General features: G+C 41.8%; 1 pseudogene; it reads left to right on the forward strand.

The window, feature by feature from the left end:
* Nucleotides 1-445: 445 nt before the first annotated feature.
* Nucleotides 446-1,333, forward strand: LOC128118028 (dnaJ homolog subfamily C member 8-like; annotated as a pseudogene).
* The last annotated feature ends 8,701 nt before the right edge of the window (nucleotides 1,334-10,034 follow it).

Consider the following 10,034-nt stretch of genomic DNA (forward strand, 5'->3'; position numbering starts at 1 on the left):
TTGGGGAATGTAAGGGTGCAAAGGTCACTAAGAATGAATGTGGTCTCTGCCAGCAAGATTTAAGAACTGAAAAAAGAGATGCACAGAATATCAGAATTACCAGTAATATCAGAGGCTTTTTAAACTCCAGCCACAAATTGCCATCGTGTAAGAAGCAGTTTTTTTTTTTTGTTTGTTTTTTTTGTTTTTTTTGTTTTTTTTCGAGACAGGGTTTCTCTGTGTAGCTTTGCGCCTTTCCTGGAACTCACTTGGTAGCCCAGGCTGGCCTCGAACTCACAGAGATCCGCCTGGCTCTGCCTCCCGAGTGCTGGGATTAAAGGCGTGCGCCACCACCGCCCGGCAAGAAGCAGTTTTTAAGAATACCAGCCTTAAGGTCACATGGTGGCTGGCCAGGGAAATGGTGGCTCCAGGAAAAAGCATAGCTTTGGGCAGGGGCAGAGGCCTCATGGAGGAGGATTTAGGACCTTCTGACCACAGCAAGGTGAAACAAATGGAGAAGAGAGATTCAGTTCCAACGTCCACAACTAATCAGACTAAGTGATCAACTCGTCCTGATTCCTCTGGCTTTAATCTGAAGCCATCTGAGGTTCTTCAGACAGACCCTGAAGTGACAGATGATGAAATAAAAAAGAGGTTTCTGCAGCTGCATCCTGAAAAAAATGTTGGTTCATCTGGACAAAAATGAGGATAATGCTGACAAAAAATAAAAGGCTTTTGAAGCTGGGGACAAAGCTTAGAAGTTGTTACTAAATCAGGATGTGATTGAGGCAGAAAAAGAAAACGTGGTACACACTGTTAAAGAGCAGGGAAAACAAGTAAAGAAGGAAGGGAAGCCTACAAGTGTTGAGGAAGATGATCCCGCACTGTTCCAAGCAGTTCCAGGCAGGCTACAGACCATGGAACTGTTTGCTGAGCTGGAAATTAAAAGGAAAGAGAAAGAGAGAGAGAGAGAAGCCAAAGAAATGCACGAAAGGAAAATGACAAGGAGGAGGGGAGACCGAGACACGAGAAAAAGCCCAACAAGAAAGGGCATGGCAGAAAAGCTTCGAGGAAAGCCAGGATGGTGGAGTGGACAGGTGGCGAAATTTCCTGGCAAATACAAAAGGGAGCGGAGGAGAAAGCGCGGACCTTCCTGCGACCACCAAAACTAAGAACAGTGCAAGTGACCAGCAGGACGGCTGCAGGTGCTTCCCCAGCTGTCTCTTCTTCCTGCTTCAAGGGTTCGTTCTTTCTCCACTTCCCTCCCCCCAGCGTAGAGCAGTGTTTGGTTTTTAGTCTATTGCGATTTAACATCCATCAAAGTAATTCGTTGTATGCTGAGAGGAGAGGCTGAGTCTAGCCTTCCCCATCCTCCTCCACGGAACAACGAGGATTGGAAGGTGCCACAACTCCAGCTGCCTTCTCTTCCCCCAGCCTGTGACGTAATGTTTTGTATTTCACTCAACTGTGGTGGCTCAGAGGTCATGTATAGTGTGGAAATCCTCTGATGAGATATCTTGAGTACAGTGGTGTTGCCATGACTCCAGACCAGCCTGGACCACCTTGGGAAGTCCCTTTGCTTGTTTCTGATGTGCCATCCATGAAGCCCTAGATCCAAAAGGTGAGGCATGTGGACTCACAGGGCAGTCATTTGATGCCCAAATGCCCTCTGGTGTTTGGCACAAATCCTTCTGTTTGACTGACCAGTCAGTCAGAGTGGCATTAGGCTCCTGGTGATTTAAACCTGTTCATTTTCCAAAGAGTTAGCCATGTTCCAAGCAGTTCCAATATGTCCTGAGTCATCTCCATTCATTAGCAGCAATATTCTTTTACGTACAATAAAGTTTCATACCCAAAAGAAAAAAAAAAGAATACTAGCCTTGCACATAGTTCACCTGAGAGAATTTGAAATGAGAATCAGTAAGTGTAGGACTCAGATGTATTTTTTTCCCAAGATGCCATGGTAATTCTGATGTGTAGCCAGAGTCGACAATGACCTTCATCTTCTGGAAGGTTGCCTTCATTCTCCTGAGATGAAACCAGAGAACACACAAATAAAAGGAGAAAATCTCTGGGGCTCAAAGCAGGAGAGCAGGAGAACTGGGTTCTAGACCCAAATTTGCTAAAAGTCGAGAAACTTAAACAATACGTTTTATTTCCTTGAAATCCATGTTAAAAAAAAAAAACTACCCTAAACAAATAAAAATGTCTGAGATCCTTGTCTCAAGTTCTATCAGTTAGGAATAAAAAGATGGAAACAATTCTTCTGTGGTCTACTAGCTGGCAGTTTGTTCTACAGCAGCATTTTCAATAGAGCAGTAAACTAGGCCCTTCTTGTGGCTAACTTGTACTCAACTGACTTTATGAAAGAATGCAGCATATGGCCAAATGGACAGTTATTTTAAATCACTGTTACTGTAACAGAAATGAATCAAGGTGGCCAACTGGCCTTATTGGGACTGGGTGTTCTCTGGTAGATAAATGGTAGATACATTTCCAAACATCATTGGTAAAGGCGGACTCTTACAAAAGTAATTTGTTTCTAAAGTACCTGCTGTCTCAGTTAACACCTGGAAGAAACATCAAGGATTTGGAATTTAACACTCATCAAATCGCCCTCTCTGTTACCTCACTTCTCAGACTCTTACCTACATCTCAAATCTGTCACCTCCACAAAAAATGACCAGTTTACCCTGTCTGATCTTAACAGCACATGGGTAAAGTGTTCTGTGGGGGGAAAATGGCTAGTCTCACTGGATAAAAGGAAAATGCTTTGAGTTGCTCGTTTTACTCAGACTTTAGATAAAACAAGAGGAACTTTTCTCTGTGTGTGTGTGTGCTCGCGCGCGTGCATACACCTCGCCCATGCAGGTTACTAATTCAAAGGAAAAAACATGACCTCAAGAGCACATACAAATCAACATTGTGGTGCCTTGTGATATGACCTGGAACAAATGGATTAGCAGCAGGGGGTTGAGAAAGCTCAGTAAACGCCCTGAGAACTAGAACTGGACAATGGATGAGGCAGAAGGGCTGCCACTGGACTGACAACCTGCTTTCTACAAAGAATGAGGAAAGATAACATCCTGCGACTGATCCCAGTTGAAATCAGGAGCAATCATCCCTCCCACTCTGCTGGAAGGAAGTAGCCTCTTGTCCTACGAGATCTGGGGAGCTAGGTGCAGCATCCCAGTCAAGATTTGGGAATAAGGGAATATGAAAAGAACTTGGATATATGGCTGCCAACTTACCTAATAGGTAGGGCTCAGGAATAAGTCAAACTCCAGCTGTGAGCCCAGCATCACAAAGCTAGAACGGGACCGGAAGAAAGGATGGCTAGATGCCGATTCAACTGGGTATAGAGTTGGAACCACTAAGCTGTCCTCTGACGAAGATGAGTACTGGAGCTTCTGACCCAGCTGCAAGTTTTGATTAAGAGGTCTATCTTGCTGGATATGGTGGCAAATGACTGCAGCCCTGGCACTCAGGAGGCTGAGGCAGGGAGAGTGTGAGTTGAAGGTCAGTCTAGACTGCTTAATAAGACCCCATCTCCAGGGCAAAACAAATCTCTCCCATGCAAAGAGGCCAATAGAAGAATAGCCAAGTTAGAATTAACTTTATTTATGTTTCCTTATTTGGGGAGGTTGAGGATGAGAAAAATAAAGTTGAACCAATATATAGCAAAAGAAGGAATTATATAAGACTGTTATTTAATAGATATTGAAGAAAGTGAGATAGAAAGGACACACACGTCAAAGATTAGAACTAATAGATTATTTGTAAAAGTGAGGACAAGAGATAATACTGAAAAGATGGAGAGAAGGCAAGAGAGAGGAGCCAACATGCCCTACCCAGGCAACTTGGAATCCCTGGAACACGGCTATCTCCCCTTCACAATCTGTCCCTTTGGCTTTTTCTTTAATTTTTTAATTTTTTTTTTTTTTTGTGTGTGTGTGTGTACATGCCATGTGGAGGTCAGAGGACAACTTGTGGGAGTCTGATCTTTCTCTCTACCACATGTGCTGGGGAAGGACCCTTCTGTATGCTGTGAATGTATGTTGCTATCATTGGTTGATAATAAAAGCTGATCTGGCCTATAGTCAGGCAGAATAAGGCTGGGCAGAAAAGCCAAATGAAAACACAGAGAGAGGAAGGGCAGAGTCAGGAAACACCAGCCAGCCACCATACAGGCAGGACATGTAGAAAATGATATAACAAGCCATGAGCCATGTGGCTAAACATAGATAAGAATTATGGGTTAATTTAGGTGTAAGAGTTAGTTAGTAACAAGTCTGAGCTAATGGTCAAACATTTATAATTAATATAAGCCTCTGTGTGATAATTTGGGAAGTGGCTGCAGGAGGAGGCAGGACAGAGAAAAGCCTCTGTTTACTCACATGCGTCCTAGGATCAAACTCAGGTCATCAGGTTTGGGAGCAAGTGCCTTCACCCACAATGCCATCTAGCCAGCTCATGTTTTCACAATTTGTTCTCTGCCTTTCCTACTAAAGAAGCAAAAGAAGACTTTGGGGATGTGGTGGTTTGAATGAAAACGCCCCCCACAGACTTACAGGGAGTGGCCTTGTTAGAGAAAGTGTGTCACTAGGGATGGGCTTTGAGGTTTCAGAAGTTCAAGCCAGGCCCAGTGGCTCTCTGTCTCTTCCTGCTGCCTATCAATCCAGATGTAGAACTCTCAGCTACCTCTCCAACACCATGTCTGCCTGCATGTGGCCATGCTTCCTGCCATAACAATAATGGACTAAACTTCAGACCCATAAGCCAGCCCCAACTAAATGTTTTCCTTTGTAAGAGTTTCCATGGTCATGGTGTTTATGCACAACAATAAAAACTCAAACTAAGACAGAGAGGGTGGGTCTGTTGGAACTTCTCTCCCCATAGCCTATCCCATCACACAGTACAACAATAATTCCCACACACACACCTCTAAAGCTGGTCTATATCCTCTGGAAAACTTCTCCTTCTCCCTTCCCTCCCTCCATATAGCACCTCATGTCTCCCCATGGCTTCACCTAACATGGCTAAGTTCATCAATGAGCCCCTGACAAAAGTCACCTCTCCATTACAGCCACCTAGGAGGATATCTCTGTTGTAGGCAATTAATCTTTGAAAATATGTAAGAATGTGTACAAGTCAAACTGGAAATAGGCAGGACATGTGCTCTGACATACCATTTTTGAACAACCACTTCCAGTTGTTCCTAGTTCTGTCTTTGGTTTGCATTGGTTAAGAATCACAAGTCTGTTTTTTGCTTTTCTTTCTATTTTCCTTTACCTTCCCCCTCTCCCTCCACCTTCCATTCTCATTCCCTTACAGGTTCTTGCTATGTAGCCAAGGTTGGCCTCAAACTCATAATCCCCTTGCCTTGCCCCTTTCCTCACTGTTAAGACTACAACGGGCGCCATCTTGTGCAGTCAAAAGCGTATGTCTTCAAGTGGATGATTTATTTAGGAAGAGTCTCCTTAAGTCTGCAAAGAAAGACGAGGAGAGGACAAAGCAAAATCTCTTAGGTCTCAACCACACGTGGTTTCTTCTCAGCACTCATGACCCCAACACAGACGTGAATCTGACAGGTCAGTTATAATGGGGGTTGAATCCATTCTATTGATCTTTTAAGATGAAAAGGATCCCTGTAGTTGTTATAGTTATTATATAGATTTTAACTTCCATAATAAATTTCTGTGGTACGGACAAGTAAAGCGCATTGCCTATGGGTAATCAGACACATTAAAAATTTTTATATTAATGTCTTTTTATTTGATACAGTGTCTCATGCAGTTCATGCTACCCTTAAACTTCCTATGTAGACAAGGATGGCTGTGAACTTCTGATTGTTCTGCCTCTCCATCTCAACAGCAAAGGTGACAGGCATGAATACCAGGTTTATTTTGTGCTGGGGAGCTTACTCAGGGCTTTGCGAGTGCTGGGCAGGGTACTCTACCAACTGAGCTATGTGTTCAGCCTATAGTAATAAATCAGACTGCATAGTCTAGTCACTGTACAGTACATTTTCCTATAATATAAACCAAGTATGACAGGAGCTTCTACCACCTTGAGTAAAGACACTGTTCCCTTTTGTTTCTCACCTCTGAACAAACCATCCTTCTTTGAGAGAATCACATAAAACTTTGTTCTAGTTTAGACAGCATCTTCTCTGGTCCCTCCTTAACAAGGACTTGACTTCTAGCCCAAGTGTATCCTCGACAGCACAGAGAAGTCAGCTCTGATGGAGGGTAGGGTATAATCTTGCCTTACTTGGTTCTAGCAGCATCCCCAGAAAGAGGCAATTGCTTTCCTTCTGTATCTCTGTGGTGGGCTACCTCTGGAAATTTATCATAAGGAAATAATATTGTCATTGATTACAGAAGCCAACACGCAAGGTTTAAAATCCCGAGAAACAAATACAACTGAATTACACTTAAATCCAGTTTTAATTTTTTTCTCATCTTAAAAAGCTTCCAGAAAATCCAGAAGACATAAGAAAAAGAGTAAAATACCAATAAGAAAAGCAAATGCACATGCATACATAGATATAAATATCCAGGTAAAGAACACTGAGGACAAATGATAAGCAGAAGCAGACAGGATTTCCCATCATACAAAGAAAATTTTAGCACATCAGTCAGAAAAAAGTAACCAACCCAATAGGAAAGTGAGCAAGCACTATCAAAGAAATATAAGTAGCTAATAAATACATGAAAGGAGCTTTGTTCTATTCACCCATGGTTAATACATGCAAATCAGAGTGATGAAATTCATTTTAGTTGAAAAAGAAGCATTGTAATGTGTAAAGGTTTGATTAAAATGTAATGTGTCTGATGATGTCACTGACACAGGTTGCTGGTAAATACGCTAAATGGTACAATATTTCTAGAAGATAATTCAGTTGTGACAATCAAAATTTTAGGTATCCAATTATTTAGCCCACCAAGTACAAATATGGTCTTCTAAGTAGATCTATACATACCCCAAATTAGAAACACAAATATTTGCACAAAAGAATTATTATGCTTCTGTACAGCAGAATGCCAGGAATCAGCTAGGGATGGGAATTGGATTTATATGTACTATTTTGAATACACTTATAATGTTAAGAAGTAAGGCATGTGTGTACATATATTATGTGCATACATGCATAATATATATGTACATATATATGCATAAAACCTTAGGTTTGATTCCCAGCACCATAAAAAAAAGAATGGGGTGGGGGGAATAATGAAGGAAGGAAGGAAGAGAGGATGGAAAGACAGAAGGAAGGAAGGAAGGAAGGAAGGAAGGAAGGAAGGAAGAAAGAAAGGAAGGAAAGAAGGGAGAGAGAGAGAGAGAGAGAGAGAGAGAGAATGATACTTCAATCCTATTTACAGAAACAAGACAAAAATCAAGTAGAGATATAGGGAGATGAACATGTATGTGCACAGATATAATTATGTCTATGTATTTATGCACTCACTTGCATTTGCATAAGCTCTTTCTAGAAGGAGAAGAAAGAAGCAGTAAAGAGTGCTATAGATCTCTTTCCAGATAAGCCACTACCTTTCCCTCCAGTGTTTGGCAAGATTTGAGAAGGAGGTGGCTTTTCCTGGCTTTTCTAGTCAAGCCCAGAGATAAGAGAAGCTAGTCTAAAACTATCCCCCTTCCCTAGAAAGAAACAACTGCAGTTTGCACCGGTTGTCTTTGTGATGACACCTTTCTGAGGATCCCTTCTATTGCCACCAACTTGAGGTGACAATAGCAATAAGCTATGGAGTTCACAAATACCCATGTCACCCACTAAGCCTCTGATACCCCAGTAGCTACTGTTGTGGATATGTAGAAGGGACGTGTTCCCCAATGATCTGGAGAAGGACAACACAGGAGAGGAGATGCTGTCTGTCTTTTGCCATCACAGACATAGTCTTGTGGGTCCAGTGCAGAGGCACAGAGCATGCGCACTAGATGAGCTCATGTGAGTCCATTAGAGATCCTGGACTCTACGAGTGGGAACTAAGGATCGACAGAGAAACTCCAGCTCATGATCAAGGAACAGGATCTATTTTCCTTGCCTTCATCGCTTACTCATTGTGATCCTCATTCTTCAGTTACTGATTTCTCGCTCCTCTCATTTCCCTCACGACATAATCTCATCCTAAGTTTTTATTTTCAAAATAGTGATTTCTTTATCCTTTGTCTATAGGTATGAATGAAGACTCCCTGTTGGGTGGACACATCTAATTAATTTACGTATGTAGCACCTTAAACAGTTGCTAGACATTTTCATGGAAAAATTATGCTTAGATTATGTTCTATCGTTATTCTCAGGCCAACTTTGTTAAGTTCCCACTCAATGGTGTGGGAAAATCACAGTTGTTACGTGCATTTTAATTCATGCCCTATGAAAACACCAACAGATAAAGAATTCTCCAAGCTGGAATGCTGATGACTGAGTTGGAATTTTTTAAGGAGACTGTTTTCCAGAGTTTGCAGGGAAGCATTCCTTAAAGGACTGAAAATTTTACACAGCATTAATTCTATTGCACAAGGCTATTTTGGGTGCACATTGTCAACAGATCTTAGTGGCTAGTTAATTTCAAATGCACAGTTAGCATACTTCACATATTAGGAATCAAGGCCAAGAGAAGTCATAACCAAGTCCACAGTCTCAAGACTCGGTACCCAGGAACTGAAGAACTCAAGTAAGAAAACAGATGTAGTGTGGTAGTGTGAACACGTGACTATGAGGGTCTAGAATGCCAGGTCTAGTCTCAGCTTTGCCCAGAATACTTTCAGACTGAGCGTGACTTAATAGAACATCCCAAGCCCCTTTGGATAGTAAAAGAAAGGGGCTTGATGAAGCTGGAGGGCTTTGCCAGCCTTTCAACTTTGGGAAGGTTGACACAGATGTTATCGAACTCCATTTTCCAGTAAGATCTTTTGTTTCAAACACTTATTTCATATTAAATTGTGTGTGTGTGTGTGTGTGTGTGTGTGTGTGTGTGTGTGTGTGTGTGTGCTTCTATGTGTTGGTGTGTACCTGTGAGTACAATGCTCACAGATGCCAGAAGAGGTTGTCCGATTCCCTGGAACTGGAGTAATAGGCATTGTTGTGAGCTCTCTGACCTGGGTTCTGGTAACCAAACTCGGGTCCTCCACAAGAACAGTACTCACTCTGAACCACTGACACTCACTTCTGTCCTGCAATGGCACTAGGCAAACATATGGTACATACACACACATACAGGCACTCATACACACACACACATACACACACACATACATACACACACCTACTACTACTACTAATAGTAGTAGTAATAGTAATAATAATAATAATAATAATAATTTTTTAAAAAACCAAGAAGGCCTTCAGTAGGTGAATTGATGAAATACAGTATGTCTATAATATTACTCAACACTGAAAGAAATGATATATGAAGCCATTAAAAGAGAAAACATTAATGTGATATACAAAGTGAAAAGGTCCTATCTGAAAAAAACTGCCAGTGCCATAACTATTCTGGGAAAAGGCAAAAGTATGAATGTGCTTAAAATATCCAGCAATTCCAAGGGGCTAGGAAGAAAAAAAAGAGATAAATAGGCAGAATACAGGGAATTTTTAGGCACAAATAAATCCTGTCATATGGTGGTATCGTAGTGAATAGATGCCATTACATAGCTCCCTAAACCCACAGAACTTACTCTAAGTGTGTCTTGAAGTAAACTATGGTCTTGGAGTGACAGCAGCATGTCTGAGTAACCTACATCCCACTCTAGTGGGGGCTGTTGATTATGGAAGGTACACGTGCAGAAGTATATGAGAAGTTGTCCCTACCCCTTAATTTTGCTATACATCTAAAACTTCTTTTAATTAAAGTCTTAATTAAAAGAAAACTTTAAAACATTTGTCAGTGCCGGGCGGTGGTGGCGCACGCCTTTAATCCCAGCACTCGGGAGGCAGAGCCAGGCGGATCTCTGTGAGTTCAAGGCCAGCCTGGGCTACCAAGTGAGTTCCAGGAAAAGGCGCAAAGCTACACAGAGAAACCCTGTCTCGAAAAAAC

This window comes from Peromyscus californicus, unplaced genomic scaffold (genome assembly GCF_007827085.1).
Source record: "Peromyscus californicus insignis strain IS unplaced genomic scaffold, ASM782708v3 Scaffold_21__1_contigs__length_65335640, whole genome shotgun sequence".
Classification (NCBI taxonomy): domain Eukaryota; kingdom Metazoa; phylum Chordata; class Mammalia; order Rodentia; family Cricetidae; genus Peromyscus; species Peromyscus californicus.